Source organism: Stigmatopora argus, chromosome 5, assembly GCF_051989625.1.
Source record: "Stigmatopora argus isolate UIUO_Sarg chromosome 5, RoL_Sarg_1.0, whole genome shotgun sequence".
NCBI classification, from domain to species: domain Eukaryota; kingdom Metazoa; phylum Chordata; class Actinopteri; order Syngnathiformes; family Syngnathidae; genus Stigmatopora; species Stigmatopora argus.
In genome coordinates, this window is record NC_135391.1 from 2,087,110 (window position 1) to 2,113,122 (window position 26,013).

The window sequence follows — 26,013 nt, forward strand, 5'->3', positions numbered from 1 at the left end:
CCACTTGCCAACGAGAAGTAGTATATACTCCTCTCGTATTAGCGGACAAGCTCCGCCATTTGCACTGACTAACGGGAAAAAAAAACACTGAAAAAAATGCAACACTCCACCCGGTGTACTGTGTATAGTTTAATGTAGACAAAGCTAAAGTAGAAGAAAGGCTGCAAGCAATTACAGTAATACCTCATCACTTCACGAATTGACGATCGAAGATCCGCCTTATTCCGGCTTGGATATGCCAAATATGAAAAGTTTATAGAGTAGGAATAAAAATAGAAACACGGAAAGGAGATTATCCCCCGACCACTAAAAGGCAGTGTAAAATAACGGTACACAGAAATTCAATTAATTAAATAGACACCATAATAATATTGTCCCTATAGTGGCAGGTCTTGGAACCTCTTAACCGCCATTAACGAGATGTTACTTTAATCGTGTTTGTGTCATCTAACGAGAATAGTTTGACCAATGAGCACATTTACGACACGGTTATCATTCTACGTACAATTTTTTAAAAAAAAATCTGTTGATATTGGATATTTTGTCAACTGTTGATATCGGATTGAGGAGTCCTGGTTCTACATTTGTTTCTATTTTTAACTATCCGCGGTAAAAATGTTTACTATGTGGTATTTTACCTCAGTTTTTCCAATTGACATGGTTTGAGATGCTATTAATCCATCCTCGGGTCAAAGACGACATTTATGCCTGGATTGTAATGTTTTGTTGAGCTAAAGAATTATCGTTTAAGCCCCCAAAAAAGACGAGAATTTATCCGGAGACCGTTTTCCGGATGGTGCGGGTATTTTCCCCCGTTGCTAAAGTACTTGATTCCTTGCCAACTGCGATATTTCTTCCTCAGGTAGACTAATGAAATTATGCGGCACTTCAACGCCGTTCGCGACTTCACACATTCGACGGCGGCTGGCTGGTGTCAAAGGACGCGCGCCGTTACACGAACGCCGCCACGAGAATTAGGGACGTCTCTATAGACACGGAGAATAAAAAAAACGAAAAAAACTAAAAAGATTCAGAGCGCTTCTTTTCTTTCTTTTCATTAGCCGCGCTTGCCTCGCCACTCGAATTCTTTCCGCCCACGTTTGTCACATCTCGTCGCGCAGGTGTAGAAACAACGAATAGAAAAAGTCAAGATGAAGAAAGTCGTAGCCGACCATAAAAGGCCTCTCAGCGCTTTTCCCCCCGTCCCGATCCAATTTAGTTTCCGCCTGCCTCCCCCGCCCCTCCATTTTCCTTTTCTTTCTTATTACTTCCTCCCCCTTACCTCCATCTTCCCCTCACCTGCTATCTTTGGCTAGCAACATGAAAGGCTAAAGCTACGTGCCGATAGCCAGGGGAGACGCGGGGCAGAGAGTTAATTAACTCGCTATCTGGCGTTCGCTCTTAGAGCGAATTGGTACTCTTAATAAGAGTACAGCAATATATTAGGAACCCGGTTATCAAACCGAGGTCCCCCAAGCCCCGGGGAGGGGCAAAAATAATTTGCAATATAGTGAAACCCTGCGAGTAATTGACGCCCACCTAAGACGGTGTGTAATTTTCAATATACACACACTGTGGTGTAACTAAATGGAGATCCTGCCCTCACTTTTTCGTAGTTGTGTGGCGGTAAGAAGTTAAGTCCATGCGGAAACTGGACTGGTCGCCGGAGGATAGGGATTGATTCTTAGCGCTAAAAAATGTTTACTATGTGGTATTTTACCTCAGTTTTTCCAATTGGCATGGTTTGAGATGCTATTAATCCATTCCAATTGACTCGATTGGCCAATTTTAGATGGGAGTGGTCACCTAACAAAACGGGAGCAATTTTATGCTATTTTGTTGAAAACATGATTACATAATATGATATGTTAAAAAAAGAACTGGTCTTGTAACGGGTCATTTCGGTTGGGTGTTTTGCCTTTAAGGGGCGTGGCTTAGTTGGGATTGGTCTAATACAAGGGTGTCAGACTCGGGTTGTTTTGCGGGCCGCATTAACGTCAACTTGGTTTCATGTGGGCTGGACCATTTTAGATATATTTAGATTTTTTTATATAAATGGATTAAAAGAACTGGATTAAAAGCAACATTAAAAACAATGTTTATTTGAGGGTTTTTTCTTAGTAAGGGAAAATTTCTTTTAATCTTTTGTTTTTCATTTCAAAAGGAAACCAAATTTTTCCTTAATTATTTTCCATATTAAAGTGGAAAAAATAATTTTTAGATATTACAAAATGATTTGATAAAAAAACAGAAAAAATTGATTTAAAAAATGAAATTATTGATTTAAAAGGGGGGGGGGGAAATCAGGAAATATAATATACATCTATAATCTTCATTTTAATTTGATCCTAAAACAGAAAGTCGGCACTCACGATTGACTTTCCCGGGCCACAAAAAATGAGGCGGCGGGCCAGATTTGGCCCCCGGGCCGCCACTTTAACTTCTAAATATATTAGCGTTAAAGTTTCACTTTTTTAGACAAGTCTGTAGCTAAGATAAGTCAATATACCACAAGATGGTTCCAAGTTCATGCTTATTCTGCTTTGTTGGGCAAATTTAAAAAATGAGGCACAGTGGTATAGTGTTTAGCACATCCGCCTCGCAGTTCTGAGATCGAGGGTTCAATCCCCGGGGGTTCCGACATTGGGATATCTGAAAAAACGTGCATTTTCGGCTTTTTCTTTCTAAAGTGTATCTCAATTTGACTGTGAATGTTTGTTTTTCTCATTGTGCCCTGTGATTGGCTGGCAACCAATCCAGGGAGTCCGCACCTATTGCCCATAGTTGGCAGGGACTGGCTCCAGCACCCCCATGACCTAGAGTGAGGATAAACAGGAATGTCTAAAAAAAATACTTACGATGGAGTTGTTCCCCATAAAAATTGTAATGTATTGTTTTCACATACGCATAATTTTTTTGCACATATTCGACTTGGGGTGTAAAAATGACGAGTACGAAAAAGTACTTTATGATCACTTGGATTTTCTCTCCAAAAGAGGCACCTTTATAATGAAATGAAATGTAGGCGCAAAGGTGTTAGCCATGTTTGATTGCTGTTAGAATGTGCAAAATTCGCATGTATTCAAAAAGTTGGACTTAGCCAGTATTAGGAAACACTTACATTCAATAAGCCTCTTGTTGCGGATAAGCTAAGAAGAAGAAGAAAAAAAACGAGTTTAAAGAAAGGCGAGAAAAAAAAAATGTGATGGCGTTAGCTTCTCGGCAAGGTGTCAGGTGTAATTTCACGCGTTAGAAGCCGGAGCCCTCCTCGCTCCGTCTCCCGTCCCTCTGGCCGTTTTTCCTCGCCGCGCCGCCCAGACCCTTTGAAGCCAACTTTTTCTTATTAGCCTGGCACAAAAGGGAAGCGAGGGATGCGCTTTGGCGAACACGCAGCGCCTCGCTTGTTCGTCCCGCAGGGGGGGTTGGCCCAGCCCAGGCGAGGCGAAGCGAGGCGAGGCGGAGGTTCAAATGGAAATGGGCAGATGCCGTTTCCTCCCAAGCTTGCTTACCTTTTCCGACGGACGCGGCGGCGGCGAAAACGAGAGTGCGCCCGCTTTATCTACGGCTATTTTCATTTAGATGTCTACGGCCTCCCTTTTTTTCACCGTAAAGCAGCGTTTCCCCAACCATTTTTTTGTACAATTTTTGCATTGAAAAAATCTCAAGGGATGCCATCATCTGAAAGTCTTAATTTAAAACAATGTTGCCTATATTAAGAATTGTCATTTTCATCAAACATTCATCAGCAGGAATCATTGAAACCTCCAAAATATTCCAAAATCAAATTTTTTACACTGACCTAATGTCACCAAAACTTCAAGTTCGAGTGATGGAAAAACAAGTACAGTCATTCCTCTACTTACAAATGCCTCTTGGAACGAAACGTTCAGGTTACAACATTTATTATATGCAAATGAGTGACTCGAGATACGAAAAACATCCAAGTTACGAAATCCCCCAAGAGGTAAATGCATTTCCTTATCTGTTATTTTATTTAGAAAATATTGTAGGCCGCGGAGGGAACAATTTGAGCTGCGCAGAGCACATTTTCATAGTCTTGATTTATTTTAATTCATAAATAAACCATTTTCTTATAATGTTCTCTCATTTTTGTGTGTTTTCTTCACATCTTTCATACAAAATTGGTACACTTTGACCCATTTTAAAGGATTTAGTTGGTAGTTGTGTGAGGACCGTGGAACCAATTAGAAAATTTACATATAAAGTACACCTCTACTTACGAAAATAGTTCCAAAAACAATTAATTTCCTAAGTAGAAGTACGACTGTGATGTCATGTTTTTAATCCCATAATTTGGATTTTTCTCCACATACTTAAATCTCCTAATATTACACAAATAAATGTTGTGCGCTATGAAAAAATATTTGAGTATCACATTTACTCGGCCTCACAGCATGGGGTCCTGGGTTCAAATCCAGGTCGGTCCACCTGTGTGGAGTTTGCATGTTCTTCCCGAGGCCCGTGTGGGTTTTCTCCAGGTATTCCGGTTTCCTCCCACATTCCAAAGACAAGCATGGTAGGCTGATTGGACACTCTAAATTGCCCTTAAGTATAAGAGTAAGCGTGAATGGTTGTTTGTCTCCTAGTGCCCTACGATTGGCTGGCCACCAATTAAGGGTGCCCCCCTACCCCCCGCCTCGGCATCTGGGGTAACCCCCAGAGTCGCAGAGTACTTTGGTTTTTCAAGCTAGCCTTGCGCTCCAAATGAAGCGAGTCATTGCCTGAAATGTAATTGAGAGTCGCCTGACTTCCAAAAGACTGGAACGCAAGACAAGAGCGATCTACGAGAGCAGTCCCGCTGAATGAAAACGCCACGCGCCAACAAAACCGTCAGGATGAAAAGGAAGTGCCGGGAAAAGATGTGCCTTCATTTCCTGAAATGCAATTTGCGAGCGTTCGGCGAAGAAACAGTACACTTCTCCCTTCAAAGTGAATGCTTTGGTTTAAATGCAAGTTGGTGATTCACTGATACTCTGACAGACTTGTAATTGAATCTATTGACTCCTAGATAAGAATACAAGGTCACCATTTTGGTTTTGGGTTTTTCGGAAAGACTTTTCAGCTTATCAGCTCAGGGGTTGCCACAACGGAAAAGTCGATCCCCGTGATAGATTTGGTCCAAATTTTACGCCAGATGCGATCTTCCTGATGCAGCCAACACACACGGGAATCGAACCCTAGCTTTCACAACTGCAGTGGGGCGCTGCAACCATCGAGCTACCACCTGAATTTCTACTATTTTTTGTATTCTCAAAAATAACTACTTGATGATGCATTAATATGAAATTAGAAATGGCAGTTTAATATAGCGTATTTTCTCGCATATTAGCCGCACCCGCGTATAAGCCCCACCCTTAAAAATGACTTAAAATCGATGAATTTTACAATTTCTCTCGTATAAGCCGCCCTCTGATTTACAATATTCACATCCATATTCATGGTTTTAATAGGGAGTACAAATGTTTTACTTTGAAGGGAAAATCTTGAGAAGTCATGTGAGCATTACAACCAGGAAATGTGTCCATAGCGGTCTAGTTTGTCATCCTTAGGTAAGATGGTGGTAAGTGAGATTTTTCACATTTTATGCAAAATACGGTTTTTTTTTAATTGACTTTCATTCATAGACATAAAAAAAAATGTTTAGCATTTTATCTGTTTATCTTTTCTCTATTTTTGAAATAAATGATCATATCGGCCGCATTCTCTTGCGTTATGGCGTTTCGTCTATGTCTAGTCTAATTTATGCGCGTATAAGCCGATTCAGTCATCATTTTGTTGCAAAATAAGGTTTATTTTTTTCTTGAATTTCATTCATAGACGTCAAACTAAATTTTGTTTAATATTTTATCTGTTTATCTTTTCTCCATTTTGAAATAAATGACCCTAGCGGCCACATTCTCTTGCGTTATGGCGTTTCGTGCACGTCAAGTCTAATTTATGCGCATATAAGCCGTACCCTCGACTCAGTCATCATTTTTTTAGCGACAAATACGGCGTATATGCCAGAAAATACGGTAAATGTTGACAACTTATTTTCAAAGCTTCCAAATCTGAGGTGAAAAAGTAAAAGTGTCAAAGTCAAATAAAAATCTGGAACTTCTTGAACCCCCCACACGGTAACAGCCCACCCCTCTGCAAGTGGATGATATTCATGTGCGCAAATGATTTCCAACGACGCCGCAGGATTAAGAAGCAAAGCCCCGAGTGGCACTTGTGATGACAGCGGCGTCGCACGGGCGCGACACCATCCGAAAAAGGGCAACGCGCTCACTCTTCCGTCAGCAGATTTGAGAAACCCGGGGGCGACGGAGGTCCGCGTCTGCATATCGATCCACGATCGATGCCCCAGTGTCATCCATAACGTACCATTTTCAACTTGGGATGCCCAACTTTCTCATTTTGAGGCCGCGCGGTATTTTTGATCTCGGAGAACTTTTCCGGAATGGACGGGTAATGAGCCAGCGGGCCGGCAAATCAGTGAAGGGAAAAAGTAATTTGAAACACAGCCTCGCTCTCAAGTGCCGATGCGACGTGATTTCCTTGGTGACTTCAGACGTACAAACTGATTTTGTTTCAATTTTTTGGTGGGGAGATGAAATATTTGCCTTAGCGCCGACGACGCGAGGACACAACCTGAGTGATTGGGAACATTACCTTAAATGCCAAGCAAGGAAAGTTGTTTGAATCAACAAATGATCTGAGATGACATTTTACTGTATGCTGATACGCTGAATAAGAAGTCAGAACCTCTACTTACGAAATTAATTGGCTCCAAGACTTTTTTCGTAACTTGAAAATTTCGTAAGTAGAAGTGTACTTTATATGTAAATTCTGTCATAACTGTCCCAATTTTGTATGAAAGATGAGAGGAAACAAACAAAAATGAGAAAATTATTTATAAAAACTTGACTAAGTAACTTACTTCGTAAGTAGAAGTGCACTTTATATGTAAATTCTCTTATTCGTTGCACGGTCCTCACACAACTACCAACTAAACCCTTTAAATGGTCAAATTGTCCCAATTTTGTATGAAAGATGAGGAAACAAACAAAAATGAGAAAAGTATAAGGCAATTATTTAAAAAAACTTGACTAAAGTCACAAATAGATATGCAGTCGTACTTCTACTTACAAAATTAGTTGGTGCCAAGACTTTTTTCGTAACTTGAAAATTTCGTAAGTAGAAGTGTACTTTATATGTAAATTCTGTGATTCGTTCTACGGTCCTCACACAACTACCAACTAAACCCTTTAAAGTGGGTCAAGGTGTCCAAATTTTGTATGAAAGGTGAGGAAACATACAAAAATGAGAGAAAATTATAAGGAAATGATTTATTAATGTCTTAAAATGAACAAAGTATATGAAAACAAGCCCTGCGCCACAGGATTTTTTTTGGGTATGGGCCAAAATATAATTTATAATATCAATGGACAATTTAAAACACACCACTACAATTTAAGTTAGTTGGATTTTGACTTCAAAATTTAGTTCATGGCGAGCGACGACCCCGAACCTGAAAGATTCCTAAACTGGGAAACGTGTTTGATTTTGGTTTATTGAATAAGGGACAGCACATATTAATGAACATATCTATATTTATGTTAATGAACATATAAATGTAAATATGTAAGATTGTAGCTGAGGGCTAATTTCCATCTTTAGTCACTTGTGTAGGTTGAAGATACGTTATGCAAGATATTTTTTTTTTAAATTTCATTCATAGACGGCAAAATAAATTCTACAAAGCATTTTATCTGTTTAGCTTTTCTCCATTTTGAAATAAATGACCGTATTGTTCGCATTGTCTTGCGTTATGGCGTTTTGCCTTTGTCACCATGCAGTTTCGAGCAAGTCAAGTCTAATTTATGCACATATAAGCCGTACCTTGGATTCAGTCCTCATTTTTTTAAGCAACAAATACAGCGTATATGCGAGAAAATACGGTAAATGGTTGGGTTCCATCTTTAATCCCTTGTGTAGGTTGAAGATAAACGATGACACATACTAAACACCCTTACACACATGTAGCACAGTTTTAGATAGCATTGTGATCACAATTTTGTTCGTCTAACCGCCAAACTTTAGGAGAGTTTCAGAGACGGAACTTCACGTATGCTAATTGTTATCGAGTTCCAGGTATGAAGAAAGAAGCTGCTTTGGCTAATTTAGCACTTTTTTTTGAAGGGAACTACACAGTCACTTCTAGAGCCAGCCCTTGTTGACGTGTTGGAATTTTTTGGTACAAAATCTTGCAGTGGAGGAGGAGCTTTGTTACGGAAGATTTTGTAAACTAAGTTACAAGTCAATATAAAGATATACTCCCATTCAGGAGTAAGCTGATTGGACAATTTTGATGATAGCCCTTGCCATTTAACATTTTCAGTCTGTCAGGAAGTTAAAATGATGACAATGTCATTCATGTAGATTCTTTATCTGGTTTAATGAGGTACATTTCTGCATTATTTTTTTTAGCTTTGAAGGTGCTTTTGCTTCAGCTGCCTTTTAACTAGAGTGTAACAAATTTTAATATCTATTCTGTTAAATCTCCTTCGAAGCAAAACTTTAAAGCCTTTAGTTAGCGGAGTTCTTCTCCCAATTATATATATGGACGGCATTGTTTCCGCCACCGCATAAAATATGCGTGGCTTTTGTCTTTGCCGGGCCGCGGACGGCGACGGGAAAGCGTCGTCAGCGTTTGAGGCAGACGGCGTGATGAATGAGAGTGATTAATGCTTCCGACGACGGTGCCCCCCCCCCCCAAAAAAAGACTTTTGTTCCTGTTAATTATTCAGGCGGTCCCTTGAATCACGATAATGTCATCAATTCTTTATCTTTGTGTCGTAGAAACCCGAGAAAATGTCCAAATGCAAGGTGAGTGCGCGGACAAGAATTCGGGAAGAAGCTCCTTCAAACTTTGGTGACGGCTGATTCGTGTTTCTGTCAAACCTCGGTCGATAAGTCATCGCTAGAAATCGGATGGGTAGTAGCTTTATGATTTAGGATACAGTGGTACCTCGAGATACGAGCTTAATTCGTTCCGGGACTGAGCTCGTATGTTGATTTACTCGTAACTCAAATGAACATTTCCCATAGAAATGAACTAAAGAAACTTTTTGCATGGCAACACGCTCGTAACATAACATAAATAAATTTAAATGAACTTGGATTACGATGCAGCCACACTCAAAAATAAATGTAATCTAACGTTACTCTAAACTTAATTATAATTTTGTTTTACATTTTGATACCTTTCTTCTCCCAGGTTGGCTCTATTGGCCCCGCCTCCTCAGAATCACTATAACACCGTCCAATTAAATGAGAGGAAAACAAACAACAAAAAAACACTAAAGCATCTTGAGTTCCATTAATAATAGATATACACAATGGCACATATTTTCCATCTCTTGACTCTACAAGCAAGCGTAGCAATTGAAAAACAAATAATTCATCATCTGAAAATATACAAATCCAGGATTTATTACTGGATCACTTTTGGCAGAAGGTCTGGCAATTTTACTGTTTTAGCAACAAACCCAGAAGTAGATGCCCTTCAGTTTGGTTTAGTCATTTTGACTTATGGGTTTCCAACATTATCGATTTGGGGGGCACCACATATTGTTATATACTCTAGATACCGTTGATATGACCTTTACGTGTTTGATCGTTGCCTCGTGTTTTTTAATAAAAGAGAAGATGCATGGAAAAAATGTTGAAGTCAAGACAGCGAACAGATTTGTGTCTGGCCTGAGCGGCAATCCATCTTTGTTTAGTGTCCCCCTACTTTTGGGATTCCTCATATTCTTTTTTGGCGGCCAATTGGCCGACGGATCCCAACTTGGCGAGCAAATAGAAAGGAGGATCTGAAAAGTCGGAAGCTCGTTGGCTGCTTTTGGGTTTTTCCGGCAAACTTTTGATTCGAGTTGTGGTAGAATTGAGGGAAAAAAGCAGTAGAAAAATAGCAATGACTTTTAATTGGCTGGCTTGATTTTCATTGTAGTGATCGTATACGTCGCATGTGTCAAAGTGGCGGCCCGGGGGCCAAATCTGGCCCGCCGCGTCATTTTGTGTGGCCCGGGAAAGTAAATCATGAGTGCCTGCTTTCTGTTTTAGGATCAAATTAGTATAGATGTATATTACATTTCCTGATTTTCCCCCTTTTAAATCAATCATTGTAATTTTTGTAATCATTTTTTCAGTGTTTTTAGTTCAAAAATCATTTTGTAAAATCTAAAAAGATATAAAAAAAGCTCAAATAAACATTGTTTTAGATCTATAAAAAACTGAATATTCAGGGATTTTCAATCCAGTTCTTTTAATCAATTTATTAAAAAAAATCTAAATATTGTAGCTAAAATGGTCCGACCCACATGAAATCGAGTTGACGTTAACGCGGCCCGCGAACCAACCCGAGTCTGACACCCCTGGCATACGTGATTGGTCGAAGAAAGACCTACGTTGGATATCAGACCCTTTGAGAATCAGTAACATTATACATGAATTACATTTCATTAGAATTACATTTAAGATGTATTTTCTAGATTATGATACCTGCTATTTTTTAATCATTTGGTTCATCCTATGATTTACGGAATATAGGTCGGAAACGCAAGTTACGATCCGAGATTTGACGCTAACAATTAGCATTTATTTGACAGTGAGTGGTTATACGTTTTCGTGCGCTGCCATTGGCTGGCAACCAATTTGTGTCATCCGTGGTTGGTTGGGAAAAGCTCCAGCACCCTCCGCGATACACATGTCCTACGAAGTGGGTGTGGTTAAAAATAGCGGACCGCCATTACAAAAAAAATCCAGGGAAACTTTGTCAACATTAATTCTATTTCCCTCTAGCGAAGTTATTTTTTAAAAAAATGGTCAAATTTCCAAACAAATGTTCCCGTTAATGTGCACTCTGAAGCTTAAAGTCCTTTTTTTTTCTGAAGCGACGTCATAAAAATCCGTCCCAAACTCTGAGTGGAGTGATAAGTTAAATCCTCAATGCGCCTCTTAAGTGCTTTATCAAAGATTAGAGCAATTAACACTCAAAAAGAATTCCATTCTCTCCGGCTTGATAATGACTATTTTATGTGGAGCTTAAGACCACCTAAAAGCAACTCCAGGGCTTATTATTGTTATTAGGAACAGATCGTGATAGCGTTTTTAATGGGCGTTTAGAAAAGGAAATATTTCTGGACACTGTTCAGTTTGTTCGTGGGGTGGTTTGTTATTTAATAGGAATATTAAAAATAAGTGTTTAGAGCTAGCAAACCTTGAGAATAGAAAAGAAAGCTCATTAACCAGTGCTATAACACTCAATAGGTTGAAGGTTGTGAGGATGCTTTTTACTGGATCACTCGTAACCTACGGGAAAGTAGTTTGTAGATTATTAACCATTTAAGTTGAGTATGAAATTGGAAACGAAAGTGAGATATTGATAGATATAATGACCAAGTTCAGGTCACGATTAATGGAGGACTACAATTTTAGATTACATAAGAACAACAACAACTATTTGAGTGTCAACGTGACAAGCCTTCTGCCACAAAAAATAATAATAATAATAATAATTATGAATGCACAAGTCGTTATTTGTCCCATTTTGTTCCGTTTCAGATGCTTCAACTTCAGACATCAAATAATTATTTTTTAATTCATCGTTACTTTTTAGACAAAAAAACGAAAAAATTCCCGAGGGGGGACAAAAAAATTAAGTAATAAAAATCTGAAATTTTAGGGGTGTCATAAGTATTTTATAATGATAATTTAAGGGATTGTTTGGTTTATGTTGTATTTGTGAAAAAAATATAAAGAGACTTTTTCAATTTTTTTGTAATTGTGTATTTTTGAAGAAAAAAATAGACTATTTCAATTTTTTTCTTGTAATTGTGTATTTTGGAAAAAAAAGGCTATTTCAATTTTTTTCTTGTAATTGTTTATTTTTCAGAAAAATATAGACTTTTTCAATTTTTGTCTTGTAATTGTGTATTTTTGGGAAAAAAAACTCATTTTTTTCATGTAATTGTGTATTTTTGAAAAAAATATAGACTTTCAATTATTTTCTTGTAATTGTGTATTTTGCTTAATAAATTTTAATTTTTTTACAGTGATACTTCTATTAATTCATTAATTTCCCATGCCACAGGGGTGCTGGAGCCTATCCCAGCCAACTACGTACACTACATCTATTACCAATAATATATGCATCTATTTTTAGTGTAATATTATTCAATTGAATTGGTTTTCCCCCATTTTTTGATTGTTTTCGGTTTTTTACCATAAAGCATCGTGATTGGCTGGCTTCAAGGTCATGTGACACTCTCCGCTAAAAGCCGCAACGGCACGTAGGTCTTCCCGGGGGCCGTCAAAGTCTAAAAATAAAAGCACTCAATGCGCCGCGCCGAGTCGTTTGAGATCCAAGTGTCGGCTAAATAGCGTTTGGAATATTGTGCGGCCGCCATTAGCGCGGAACGTGCCATCCATCCGTCCGTTTGCCGCCATTTAGGCCGTAAGTCGCCGGGCCGGATGACGTTTAGACACTCAGTGGCTCGTTAGCCGGGTCAAAGGTGAGACAGTTGCGGGAGGGACACGCCGACTTCGCTTCATTTACACTTCCTAAGATTATAGCTGTTTAAAAAAGTACCGTATTTTCTCACATATAAGCCGTATTTGTCGTTAAGAAATGACTGAATCGAGGGTACGGCTTATATGCGCATAAGTTAGACTTAACGCCATAACGCAAGACAATGCGGCCGATACGGTCATTCATTTCAAAATAGAGAAAAGACAAATAGATAAAATGCTAAATAAAATTTAGTTTGACGTCTATGAATGAAAATTTAACTGATCCCCACGGAATACCAAAATGAGTCGTGGTAAAAGAGACGTTAGCGTTGAGATAGTGGCGTTGGGGGGGATTTCTGCCTCTGTGTGTGTGTGTGTGTGTGAGGTAGTCAGCTCTAATTACACTGGTGCCCATTAGCAAAGTGTTAATTGGATGATTTATTGTCCCGCGGGGGAATCTGACAGTCAATTGATGGTGATAGCGTTCAATGGACGGAAGAAGACGCGCCCCATTGGTCGATGTGGAAGGAATTTTCAAAGGAATTTTCAAAACATGACTATGTATCTTAAAATATTGGCTTTTTTTGAAAAAAATCATGTTCTCCAATAGAAAAGTTGGCGTAGACAGTTGACAATGTACCGTATTTTCACGACTATAAGGCGCACTTAAGTCTTAAGTTTTCTCCAAAATAGACGGGGCGCCTTATAATCCAGTGTGCTTTATATATGGAAAAAAAATTAAAATGTGTCATTCATTGAGGGTGCGCCTTATAATGCGGTGCGCCTTATAGTCGTGAAAATACGGTATCTTAAAAATATTGTTTTTTTAAATTAAAAATTATGTTCTCCAATAGAAAAGTTGTCGTAGACAGTTTTGGAAAACAGGCAAAAGTTCACGTCACTATGACAACATCATTTTGTAAACAAAATGAAATGTAGAAAACGAACCCTATTGAAATAATAATGACTTTTTTAATACTTTCAAGGTAAAACGTTGACATACATAAGATTAAACACCTTTAGAAAACTTTAACGTTTTCTTCATCCTCGGGTTCAATTTCCTAATGCCCTTAACTGTATATTTTGATAGAAAATTAAGCAGATTAGATGCAAAATCACTCCCCAAAACATGAGCCTACACGAATTGCACTATATTATACTGCATATCAATTATATTATGAGTATTATACCACATAATTGTACTAAATTGAGTGGTTAGCGAGCATTTCTCTTTTTAGCTTCCTAAAAAATGCCAAAGTTTGAAAGTATGGCTCCCAAAAAGTTGATTATCTTCATCTCCCTGCTGGCAGGCAGACATCAAACAAGGGGGAATTAATGGCATCTCCAAACGCCTGATATTTTATCTTTTGACACTTTTTGTGCAAGCCAGTGCGTGCGTGTGATTGGATATTGTGCTGCCCGCGGGCCGTGTGCCAGGCTTTCACCTGTACTTCCCCTTTTTGACGATGAGCTTTGTTGGATTGCTATCTCTTCGTACATTCAGAAAAAAAAAAATTAAGGATGAAGAAAGAAGCGCTTTTGGCTATTTTACTGAGATACCTAAAAGTTTTTGTATAAGTTCAAAAGCAATGGTCAAGATTTATTTTAAAAAAAATTAAAAGTAGGAAAAAGTAGCATATCCTGGGAAAAAAAGTTAAAATGCAGCAAATTATGTGAAAATAAAATAGCTAATTTTGCAAAATCACCACTCCATGGCGATCAATAGTACAAAAAAATATGTCAAGTATAAAAAAAAAATGTATTTCTGAACTATAAGGCGCACCTACACCTCAAATAGAAAGTAGTAAAATTGATAGAATATGCCTTGGCTGAAAAATAAAAGTACCAAGAAGTATTATATGTATGTATATGAAAATAGTAATACAAATATGAAAATATGTGTATGTGAAAAGAAAATAGCTAATGTTGCAAAATCACTACTCAATGGCGATCCCTGATGTCAAATGTGTAGCGAATTTCTGCACTATAATGCGCACTTATACCTTAGATAGAAAGTACTAAAAATGATTGAATATACATTAGCTGTACCAAGAAGTATTCAATACAAATGAATACAAAATTACTGATTCATTTCGTGTACGACATAAAAATTACAAAATAAATCATCTATTACTACTAATAATATATATATATTATACTAATATATAGTATATTTTACATTTTATATATCGATTTTGCGTGGATCACATTCAGTTCGGAAATATTTCGGAAATAGAACAAGGGTGGTCCTTAAATGTGGCCCGCCCACCAAGCTGCATTTGTTTGGACACCCCTAATCTAATTGTTGCCGTGGCGGCAAGTGTCCCGTCCATTTATTTCTCCGTCTGCACTAAACGCAGTGGTCTCATCTTGGAATAAACATAGCGAGATGACATTTTAGTGGGTGGCCAGTGGGCCCTCATTGTTTTGACAAAAACCCACACGAAAGCCAACATGTTTTATTCAATAAGTCTCCTTGCTTAAGCGGAACAAAAAAGTCGTGAGAGCAATCGCTTGTGTCAGCTGGGCAGCTGAAAATTTACCAAGCAGGGCCCTAGGATCCTTTTGCCAAAATAGGACTAGATTTTAATTTGGGTAAAACGAAAAAATGGGATGAAATACTGTTTTATAAATCATGTGAATTGGCAAAAGAAATATAAACCATGGTAATAAGTTTGCGTTTTTAAGAACATAGTAACGTGACAAAGTGACATTTGTCCATTCGCCCCTCCCAGTTGGACAACCAGGTCTCCCTGGCATGAAAGAATTGGACATCTATCGCCAATGAATGGCATGTAAAGAGTTAAATACTGAAAATTACCCTATTTTCTCGCATATAAGCCGTATTTGTAACTCAAAAAATGATGACTGAATCAAGGGTACGGCTTATATGCGCACAATAATTGCTATACTCTTTCACCAGTAGATGTCGGCAAATTAACATTTACTATTTGTTGGTTATTTTCTGTTTCGCAGTAAGAAAACAACCATTAAATGGATTAATTACTCATTTTCTTAAGATATTGACCCTAATAATGTGGTTTTCATTCATACAGTATCTCATAAATAGCATGTGCGTTGATTTTCTCAAGTTTTTCCCTTCAAAGTAACACATTTGTACTCATTAAAACCATGAATATGAAGTTGAAAATTGTGAATCGGGGGCGGCTTATACGCGAGAAATTGTCGAATTCAATGATTTTAAGGCAATTTTAAGGGTAGGGCTTACACATGGGGGCGGCTTATATGCGAGAAATGGTAAAATTCAACGATTTTAAGGCAATTTTAAGCGTGCGGCTTATATGCGAGAAAATACGGTAAATTAACGAACTTGAAATTAAGGTCACTTTGACACAAACTCGCGTGCCAAAATATGTGATTGGTTACTTGGAATGAGTTTAATTTTACATTATTGATTCTAACAATATGTGGAATTATGACTTATTTAATTATTTTGTTACAAATATCCATTGGAACAAATGAGCAAATGCATATTAAAAAAATATATCTAGATATATTTTAGTCGCCGGGCGACGGATTTGTGGAAATGTCAGCCGTGTACTTTGCTGCTTTTGGAAAGAAAATTATGATGGAAATTAATAATAGAGAATTTGGTAAAAAGCTTTATCCGGAACATAGACTGATGTTTTTGCTCTTGTATTTTGCTTGGAATTGCATTCAGAAAAAAAAAATGAACATTTCTATTTGTCAACCTTTATCTGGCTCAACTCACTTTTGCACCGGATGCATAAATCATAATTGAGGGATTTTAAATCCACTTTTCTGTTCTCTTAGGCAACATTTTTAGTTGATATTAAAAAATAATGTAATTGATAAATAACATCACCGCCTGACATTTAAGCAATGACGGGAAAGGATTTTTTTTTTTCTGAAAAGTAGGTATTAATTCGGCAGCTGGGATTGGAGGAGAGCTGCTATTTTATATGGAAAAAATGAAATAAGTTTTTTTCCTTCTCGTCTTCCGGCTATATTTCAGAAAAAAATGAGCATTTTCTTACAAAATAAAAGGCACATCCAAAATTGTTTTTGAAGAATATTTTAGTCATTGATGTTCTACAATTATTTTTCTATCATGTAACAAAATACCGTATTTACTCACATATAAGCCGCCTCCGCGTATATAAAAATTGTTGCATTTTACAATTTCTCGCGTATAAGACGCCCCCCGATTCACAATTTTCGCCCCCATATTAATGGTTTTAATAGGTTACTTTGAAGGGAAAATCTTAAGAAAAATCATTGAAGTCACATTAGCATTAGCACATGCTAACGCATATTTCATCTCCATATTCATGGTTTTTTAATAGGTTACTTTGAATGGAAAATCTGAAGAAAAATCATTGAAGTCACATTAGCATTAGCACATGCTAACACAATTCATCTATTTTTTTTAAACGTGTACTTTATAAAAAATATTTTTACTATTTGGTGTTTCTTTAAATAAAGGTTTTACTCCAGACATAACTAACAATGCTAATGCTGGTATGTTAGCCAATGCTAACCCACAATTCCTTTTTAATAGACTACACAATGTACTTTGGTTTACATAATTAACGTTTTCTAACAGCAAAAAGAAGAAAAAAAGATTTTTTTAACTTTGTTAACATGACAAACTTGAACTTTTTTAACATCAGCAAAACATCAGATTACAATGTGAGGTGAAGCAAATGTGATTTTTTTTTCTTGTTTGGATAGAATGTTTTCTAGGTCAGAGACGGACACAAATAACATATTGAATATATTGTATAGGCTGTGCGCGATGATGTGATTTCAAGGTGACTGCACGGTGTTATGGGGAAGCCACCTTTGAGTGGATCAACCTTCCCTACTGCGTCCGTCCAATTGTGAGCTTGTGTGTGTGTGTGTGTGTGTGCTGGCCTAAAAATAGGTGCCACCATAATCCAATAGAAAAGACACAAATACACTTCTCAGTGTGTGTGTATCAGAGAATTAAAGCTGCAGTATATTGTGCGAGAGTCACAAGACAAATGGTTTGCGGACAAAAGGAATAATTTTCTTAAAATAAAATCCCTTTCCACTGACATTGTTCCCCAATTCTTTGTTTTAAATATATTTACTTAGTTTGTTTTATACACAGTCATACCTCTACTTATGAATGCCTCTTACAAAATGTTCAGGTTACGAAAACTTTTTATATGCAAATGAGTGCCTCGAGATACGAAAAAAGATCCAAGTTACGAAATCCCCCAAAAATCCATGTTTCAAAATTCTCTTTCATACCCGTCAACCTCGGCTATATGCTCCACTTATTAATGATTGCAATTCCACTTATTAAGCAATAAAAACCATACACAAATGCAACACAGCACACATTTTCACACACACGTAAAAGTCGAAAATGTACTACAAAGTGGACGTCTTTCTGACGCCGTCGGGTCATAGGGAAATGTGCGTGCGCATATACTTCAACACGGATTTTCTTATTTATTTTAAGACATTAATAAATAATTCTCTTATAATTTTATCTCATTTTTGTATCTTCCTCACATTTTTCATACAAAATTGGGACACTGACCAATTTTAAAGGGTTTAGTTGGTTGTTTTGTGATGACTGCAGAATGAATTAGAGAATTTTCATATAAAGTACACCTCTACTTACGAAATTATCAAGTTACGAAAAAAGTTCAGGAACCAATTAATTTCATAAGTAGAGGTACGACTGTATGTCTAAACAGTCAAACATAATATATTAATAATTGCTGCCCACCAAAGGGTATAATTTTGAAATTATAGAATATTTTCCTCAAATTAAACCAATTTAAAGACAAAACAGTCCCCCTAATTCCATATACGTGATATCATTCAATATATGTAGTGAAACACCCAATCAAATCAGCCCGAGACAAATAGTTTTTTATGCAACCTTAAGATATTTCATATATCATTTGGGCAACAACTTCATGGTTGTGCAGAGATTTGGACAAGGTGATGGATAAAACACAAAAACATGTGACCCAAACTAGTGAGCTTGTGTTTTCTAGTCCATGACCGCATTTAAGGCAAACTAATAGCGACTTGCCGCCGCCATAAATCTCCACGCTGCAGACAAAAAAAAAGAAAAAAGCTAGAGAGCACGGCGCTATCATTTTAATGCTGTGTATGTACTAAGAAAAACACTTTTTTTGCTGTGTCTCTATGCTACATGGACTTCAAAAGATAGGAAATCGGTCATTTTAAATTTGAAGCAGCCATTTTGGGGCAAACGATGAAGCCTTACAAGGAAGAGAAGTTTAAGAAATTCACCTTTCAAAGCATGGTTTTGTTTAGAAACATGAGCTATTTGGTTGTATTTAAAATGAGACATGGAATGAAAAGTATAAAAGAATATTGTCAGTTATTTTCAGAGATTAGACAAAATTTGGTTTGGAAAAATGAGAAGAAAAGACTACATGATCAACAAAGGGCGCTGAAATGAAGCATAGTTGCCTTAAAAAGCAGCTATTACACTTCGTTGATGTTAGCCGATGCTATCGGCACTACACTTAAGATCCCGGTGAGGATCTAAAGACTGTTAAATGAGTCAGAAATGAATGCTCAAAAATTAAAATAACAGCAAGCGTTAGGCCATTGATTTCCCACATTGGCCGTTCTCCGCCCAAGTTTTGTGGCTGAGCTTTTACCATGTCCAGTGGCCGTAACGATTACCCATAAAACCCGAAAGGAATAAGTCAACCCTGCAAGGTCAGGTCTTGAGCAAGTCCAAGTCTCAACAAATCTGCCGGTTTACAAGTTGGGCCCTTTAAAAAAAAAAAAGAGTATAAAGGTGAGCGACTGAGGAGAGAATGGGAGCAATTCAATGGAAGATACCAAGTGATTAAAAAAGCGTGGGGGCAACGGGATGACTTGGTGATACGATAAAAACTAACGACAGTCGCACAAATCGACACACAATGGTTGTGGTGACAATCCATCTGTAAAGCTCACATGTAGGAGAAGACTTTAAAATCCTAGACAGAAAAAAAACTGCTTCAACCTCTACAGGAAGACAACTTCAACACCACATTAGCTTAGCATACCGGTCAATTTGTAGAGTTCGGCTATATTTTGTATGTGAGTTTTTTAATAAAATAGAATAAAAAATTCAAACAAATGTACATTTTAATGTTTATAGCGGTTTATTTGCTAGGGAGAGCAAAAAAATGCTACTTTAAATCTAACGAAAATAAAACAAATGCCTTCGCTAGCTCTCCTGGTCAGTGCTATGGTGCGTTTAGGGACAGTACGTAAAACACAACACTCAACATAACTACTATGTTTCCAAACTTAATAATTGCAATAGTACCATTTTTTTGGTTTTCCAAACTACGTTTTAGTAGTAAATAGAGAATTAAAATTGTCATAAAAACATATTAAATTCGATTTTTTTAAAGTTTGAATCCTATTAAAAACGGTGTTAATATTTTTTTAGAATTATAAACTGTTAAAAATATATATCCATTTGTTTAGATGTTTATGGGTTTAGTTTAGTGTTAAATTAGCACGGTTTGGCCCGAGGTCGAGAGGTATGGTAATGCTATTATAGTGTGAAAAGACATTTGCTTCTATTCTTACTTTTTTTTTTAAGTTACAGCATCAGAGCAAGAAGGAATTGGAGGGAAAAAATATCATAACAGAAGAGTGAAAAAATGTGTTTTTCATACAAAACAAAGATATTTGTTGGGTTTTATTGTAAAACGGGTGATTTTTGCTATTTTCCATTAAAAGAAAATACAACGAAATGCAATATAAAGCATGTTTGATTGTCCGGAAAACCACTATTTATAAGAACTAAGCTTTGTTTCCTAATTTTTCTAATCAGTTTTTGTGCAAAGAAAAAAATAAAATGATCTCCTCCCACAACAACATCCAACTTATCTAAAATGTGAAATTCCCATGTTACAACACGACAAACAACGTTTCCATTCCAACAAGCTGCAAACACGCTTCTGCAAAAATTCCAAGAAATGATTTGTTTTGGACTCGGCGAGTTTGGGTCTCTCCGCCGACGTACGTCGGGGCGATTAATTCCGAGACGCCAATGTTAGTGCGCCCTTGATGCTCTGGCCCCGATCAATCCTAGCAGGAAGTGTTGGCTTTAGCCCCTCCCACCCGCCAGGGCCGGGGGAATTAATATTAATCAAGCATCGATTCTGGCCTTAAACACTGACCGCGCGTTCGTCACCATCTATTCATCCTTTTACGTGCTTCCTCATCCCCCTCTTCCTCATCCCGCTCTTCCTCATCCCCCTCTTCCTCATCCCCCTCTTCCTCATCCCCCTCTTCCTCATCCCCCTCTTCCTCATCCCCCTCTTCCTCATCCCCCTCTTCCTCATCCCGCTCTTCCTCATCCCGCTCTTCCTCATCCCCCTCTTCCTCATCCCGCTCTTCCTCATCCCCCTCTTCCTCATCCCGCTCTTCCTCATCCCCCTCTTCCTCATCCCCCTCTTCCTCATCCCCCTCTTCCTCATCCCCCTCTTCCTCATCCCCCTCTTCCTCATCCCCCTCTTCCTCATCCCCCTCTTCCTCATCCCCCTCTTCCTCATCCCCCTCTTCCTCATCCCCCTCATCCCCCTCTTCCTCATCCCCCTCATCCCCCTCTTCCTCATCCCCCTCATCCCCCTCTTCCTCATCCCCCTCATCCCCCTCTTCCTCATCCCCCTCATCCCCCTCTTCCTCATCCCCCTCATCCCCCTCTTCCTCATCCCCCTCTTCCTCATCCCCCTCTTCCTCATCCCCCTCTTCCTCATCCCCCTCTTCCTCATCCCCCTCTTCCTCATCCCCCTCTTCCTCATCCCCCTCTTCCTCATCCCCCTCTTCCTCATCCCCCTCTTCCTCATCCCCCTCTTCCTCATCCCCCTCTTCCTCATCCCCCTCTTCCTCATCCCCCTCTTCCTCATCCCCCTCTTCCTCATCCCCCTCTTCCTCATCCCCCTCTTCCTCATCCCCCTCTTCCTCATCCCCCTCTTCCTCATCCCCCTCTTCCTCATCCCCCTCTTCCTCATCCCCCTCTTCCTCATCCCCCTCTTCCTCATCCCCCTCTTCCTCATCCCCCCTCTTCCTCATCCCCCTCTTCCTCATCCCCCTCTTCCTCATCCCCCTCTTCCTCATCCCCCTCTTCCTCATCCCCCTCTTCCTCATCCCCCTCTTCCTCATCCCCCTCATCCCCCTCTTCCTCATCCCCCTCATCCCCCTCTTCCTCATCCCCCTCATCCCCCTCTTCCTCATCCCCCTCATCCCCCTCTTCCTCATCCTCATCCTCCTCTTCCTCATCCTCCTCCTCCTCCTCCTCATCCTCCTCTTCCTCCTCTTCTTTTCACCTGTTATTTTACGCAGTTTTCCATCCACCGCAATTTCCCCCGTTTTTTTTTCTCTTTTTCTTTTAACGCCATTATCCCATTATCCGTCATCTGCCGCCCGGCTCCTTCTTGTTCTACATTTACCCGCTTTCATTCCACTCTCCGGTTTGTCTTTCATCCCGTGGCGCACTCATCCACTCATCGGGCCTTCTTTACCGGGCGGCGCGGGGAAAAATAGACAGAGAATAGCGAGAGGGGGAGGGGAAAGGCTCAATAAAACACAATGGGCCATTGTTGCCGTGTCATTCCATTAGTCACCTGGACGCTGCGATGGAGAGCGCCGGGACTTGGGGACCCGATGAGGACAACAAAATCAAGAAAGGAGGAATGCTACCAAAGAGAAGAATCAAACGATACGAAAAGAACAAAACTAATCAGTCTCTTCAACTTAAAAAAAAAAAAACCAATCCTGGGTCATTTAGCGCCCTGATTGGACATCACGGTTGGCTCAAAATGGACTTTTCTGGTGTGAAATATCAAGTATATCATCGTAAACAAAATTTACAGTAAGAAAATGAGTTATAATCTAGAAAACGGGTGATATTATCGATAAACATTTTCTCGTGTGCCCTCGAAAGATTGCACCCTGTGCGATCGCCCGTATTGCCTATAGCAGGGGTGTCAGACTTGGGTTGGTTCGCGGGCCGCTTTAACGTCAACTCGATTTCACCATTTTAGATATAATATTTAGATTTTTTTTTATATAAATGGATTAAAAGAACTGGATTAAAATCCCTGAATATTCAGTTTTTTATAGATCTAAAACAATGTTTATTTTAGCTATTTTTATATATTTTTAGATTTTACAAAAGGATTTTTGAACTTAAAACAGAAAAAAAAGATTAACAAATTACAATTATTGATTTAAAAAGGGGGAAAATAAGGAAATTTAATTTAAATCTATACTCTTCATTTGATACTAAAACAGAAAGTCGGCACTCGTCATTTACTTTCCTGGGCCACACAAAATCATGCGACGGGCCAGATTTGGCCCCCGGGCCACCACTTTAACACATGTGGCCTATAGCAAAAACCGAGCCTCAACCTATTAATAGCAAACCACCATCATAATTTAAAATATAATAAAATCAGACAGGGGAGTGTAACGCTCAACAATGTATTTTTGATTGCAGCATTTAACGCACAAGTTCTAACTATTAGCAATACAATTTATAAGATTAAAGATATTAGCATTTACCCTAAAACAGAAGTACCACACTAATTTAGCACATTCCGGGTGGCAAAACTTGACTTACCTGGTCTTTTTTATGTGAAATATGAAGTACATCATAATAAATTTGATAACCTATCCAACTGACGATATCATTGGAAAAAAAAATTAAGCCCCCCCCCTAAAAACATTGCACCCTGGGCCCATAATGCCCAATGCAAAAATCGACCCTCAACCTATTAATAGCAAAATCCCCCAAAAAATCACCATCATAATTTAGAAAAATAATAAAATCTTACAGACAGACTCCGCCCACCAATGTTATTTTCAAATGCAGTATTTAACACACTAGTTCTAACTATTAGCGACACAATTTATAAGCTTAAAGATTAGCACTTACCTTAAAATAGAAGTACCACACTAATTTAGCACCCTTGTCGGACATTTCAGGTGCTCAAACTTGACTTACCTTATCTTCTCTGATGCAAAAAATGAAGTACATCATCATAATAAACTGATGATATCATTGAAAAACATTTTTAAGGCACTCGTGTGCCCCCAAATAGATTGCACCCTGCGCAATCGCCCGTATTGCCCATAGCAAAAACCGACCCTCAATGGCAAAACACACATGATCACATCATAATTTATAAAATATTAAAATCAGACAGGCTGTATAACCCTCACCAATGCATTTTTTCCAGCATTTAACGCACAAGACAGTGCTAAAAATTAGCAATACAATTTATAATCTTAAAGATGAGCATTTAATTTAAACCAGAAATCCCATACACTAATTTATCACCGTGATCTAACATCCCAAATGCCTTAAATTTGACTTACCTGGTCTTCTCTGATGCAAAAAATCATCAAGTATATCATCATAATACATTTGTTAGTCTACCCATAGCAAAAACCGATTTAATAGCAACTTAATTTAAAAAAATAATACCTCACAAAATCGGACGGGCTGTGCAACGGCCACCAATGTTTGGATTTTTAAAAGCATTATTTAACGCACAAATGTTAACCCTTAGCAATACAATTTAGAAGTTTAAAGATGAGCATTTACCTTAAAACAGAAGATCTGGTTGAATCTTTACATCTGTCAGTCACGGACAGTCAAGGACTCATCTAAGACTTCTTGATTATTTAAAAAGCATCGATTGTTCAAACTTGCTAAAAAATAAAAATAAATAACTTCTTGCTGGTCCTTTGTCTTGGATTTTTAGGCAAACGCGACATTTTCAAGCAGATTTCTCTCCTTTCTAAGCGACATTTTCTCAGGAAATATACACGAAAGTCAGCGTGGTAATTTAGTGGTATTAACAGCAGCTGTATAAAGTGAACTTTTTTTGCGACGTACGAAAACAGCGCCCCCACGTTTCCACGAGGAGATAACGAGAACTGCATGCAAACCGGCATCTTATTAAAATAGCGTAATATCATACAAAATAATAATTAGAACAATAAAAAAGAAATTTGGGAAAAAACGACGTTTTAATTTATCTGAATTGAATGCTTTTATTCAATTAAAATGCTGTTTTACCCCAAGTTTTTTACGATTTTAATTAATAATTAGTATGATATGTCATATTTAGACAATATATAAGAAATAAAAAATCACAAATTATGTTTAAGGGGTAGATCATGTCTTGGTAAGATTGGTGTAGACTCCCTGGCTGGTGTTTTGTTAAAAAATAAATGATTAATAATTGATTAATGATTCTAAAAGTGTTTCTTCCGGAATTTTCCAAGCTGACTCTGTTGCCGTGTTGTCATGGCGACACACAAAAATGTCACCAGTGATTACTGGGAACAAAAAAAAACAAAAAAAAACTGGAGGATGAGTAAACAATAATTCCGAGCTTCGCTAAGATCATGAAAAAAAGCCTTTGAACAAGGTCAGACCAAAACATCATCCAAATAGTAATGCTATCAAAAATCATTTTCACTGTAAAAGCTTTTTCATTAACTTTTTACTTTTAACTGTCTTGGGGAATAACAAAAAAAATCATTTTTGAGGAGGTTTTTCCACATATAACTGATTATTTTTTATCCTACAAGACCTTTGTTGTCGAAATATACAATATATTACATTTATTTTCATTGAAGTGGAGCAAATTTTCAATTGTATCAGTTTTTGGGATGTGGGAGGAAACCGGAGTACCCAGAGAAAACCCACGCAGGCCCGGGGAGAATGTGAAGAATGTGTTCTTTTTTGGAGCAATTTTACTCTTTTGACCTCAATTTATTTTCCGCAAAATACCTTATAATAATAAAAAAAATCTGGCAAATCACAATAGTTATTTTGACTGTAAATTTCGATTTTCTATTTCACAAAACCTTTTTTTTTTTTAGAAAAACAGGACTTATTTTGCATTAAACCCTAAAAAAAGGCTGCTTTTATTTGGAACCCGACATTTATTAACAATAACTTGAGACGGAAATTCCAAAGCCTCAAAACAAGTAATAAATGATCAATTAAACCGATTAAATCGATTAGTTCTCAATTACTAGCCATATTAGCACATAGCATTTAGAGCACATGTGTCAAAGTGGCAGCCCGGGGGCCAAATCTGGCCCGCCGCATCATTTTGTGTGGCCCAGGAAAGTAAATTATGAGTGCCGAATTTCTGTTTTAGGATCAAATTAAAATGGAGTATAGATGTATATTAAATTTCCTGATTTCCCCCCTTTTAAATCAATAATTGTAATTTTTTAATCCATTTTTTCTTTGTTCTTAGTTCAAAAATCATTTTGTAAAATCTAAAAATATATTTTAAAAAAGCTAAAATAAACATTGTTTTACATCTATAAAAAACGGAATATTCAGGGCTTTTAATCCAGTTCTTTTAATCCATTTATAAATAAAAAAAAATCTAA

General features: G+C 37.9%; 1 long non-coding RNA gene across 1 annotated transcript in view; it reads right to left on the reverse strand.

Moving 5' to 3' along the window:
- LOC144073921 (uncharacterized) overlaps positions 1 to 24,432 on the reverse strand; it is a 77,470-nt gene extending 53,038 nt beyond the window's left edge. Inside the window, exon 1 of the long non-coding RNA XR_013300191.1 lies at positions 24,200 to 24,432. This is a non-coding gene — a long non-coding RNA (uncharacterized LOC144073921). The remainder of the gene's footprint in view (positions 1 to 24,199) is intronic.
- Positions 24,433 to 26,013: the final 1,581 nt, after the last annotated feature.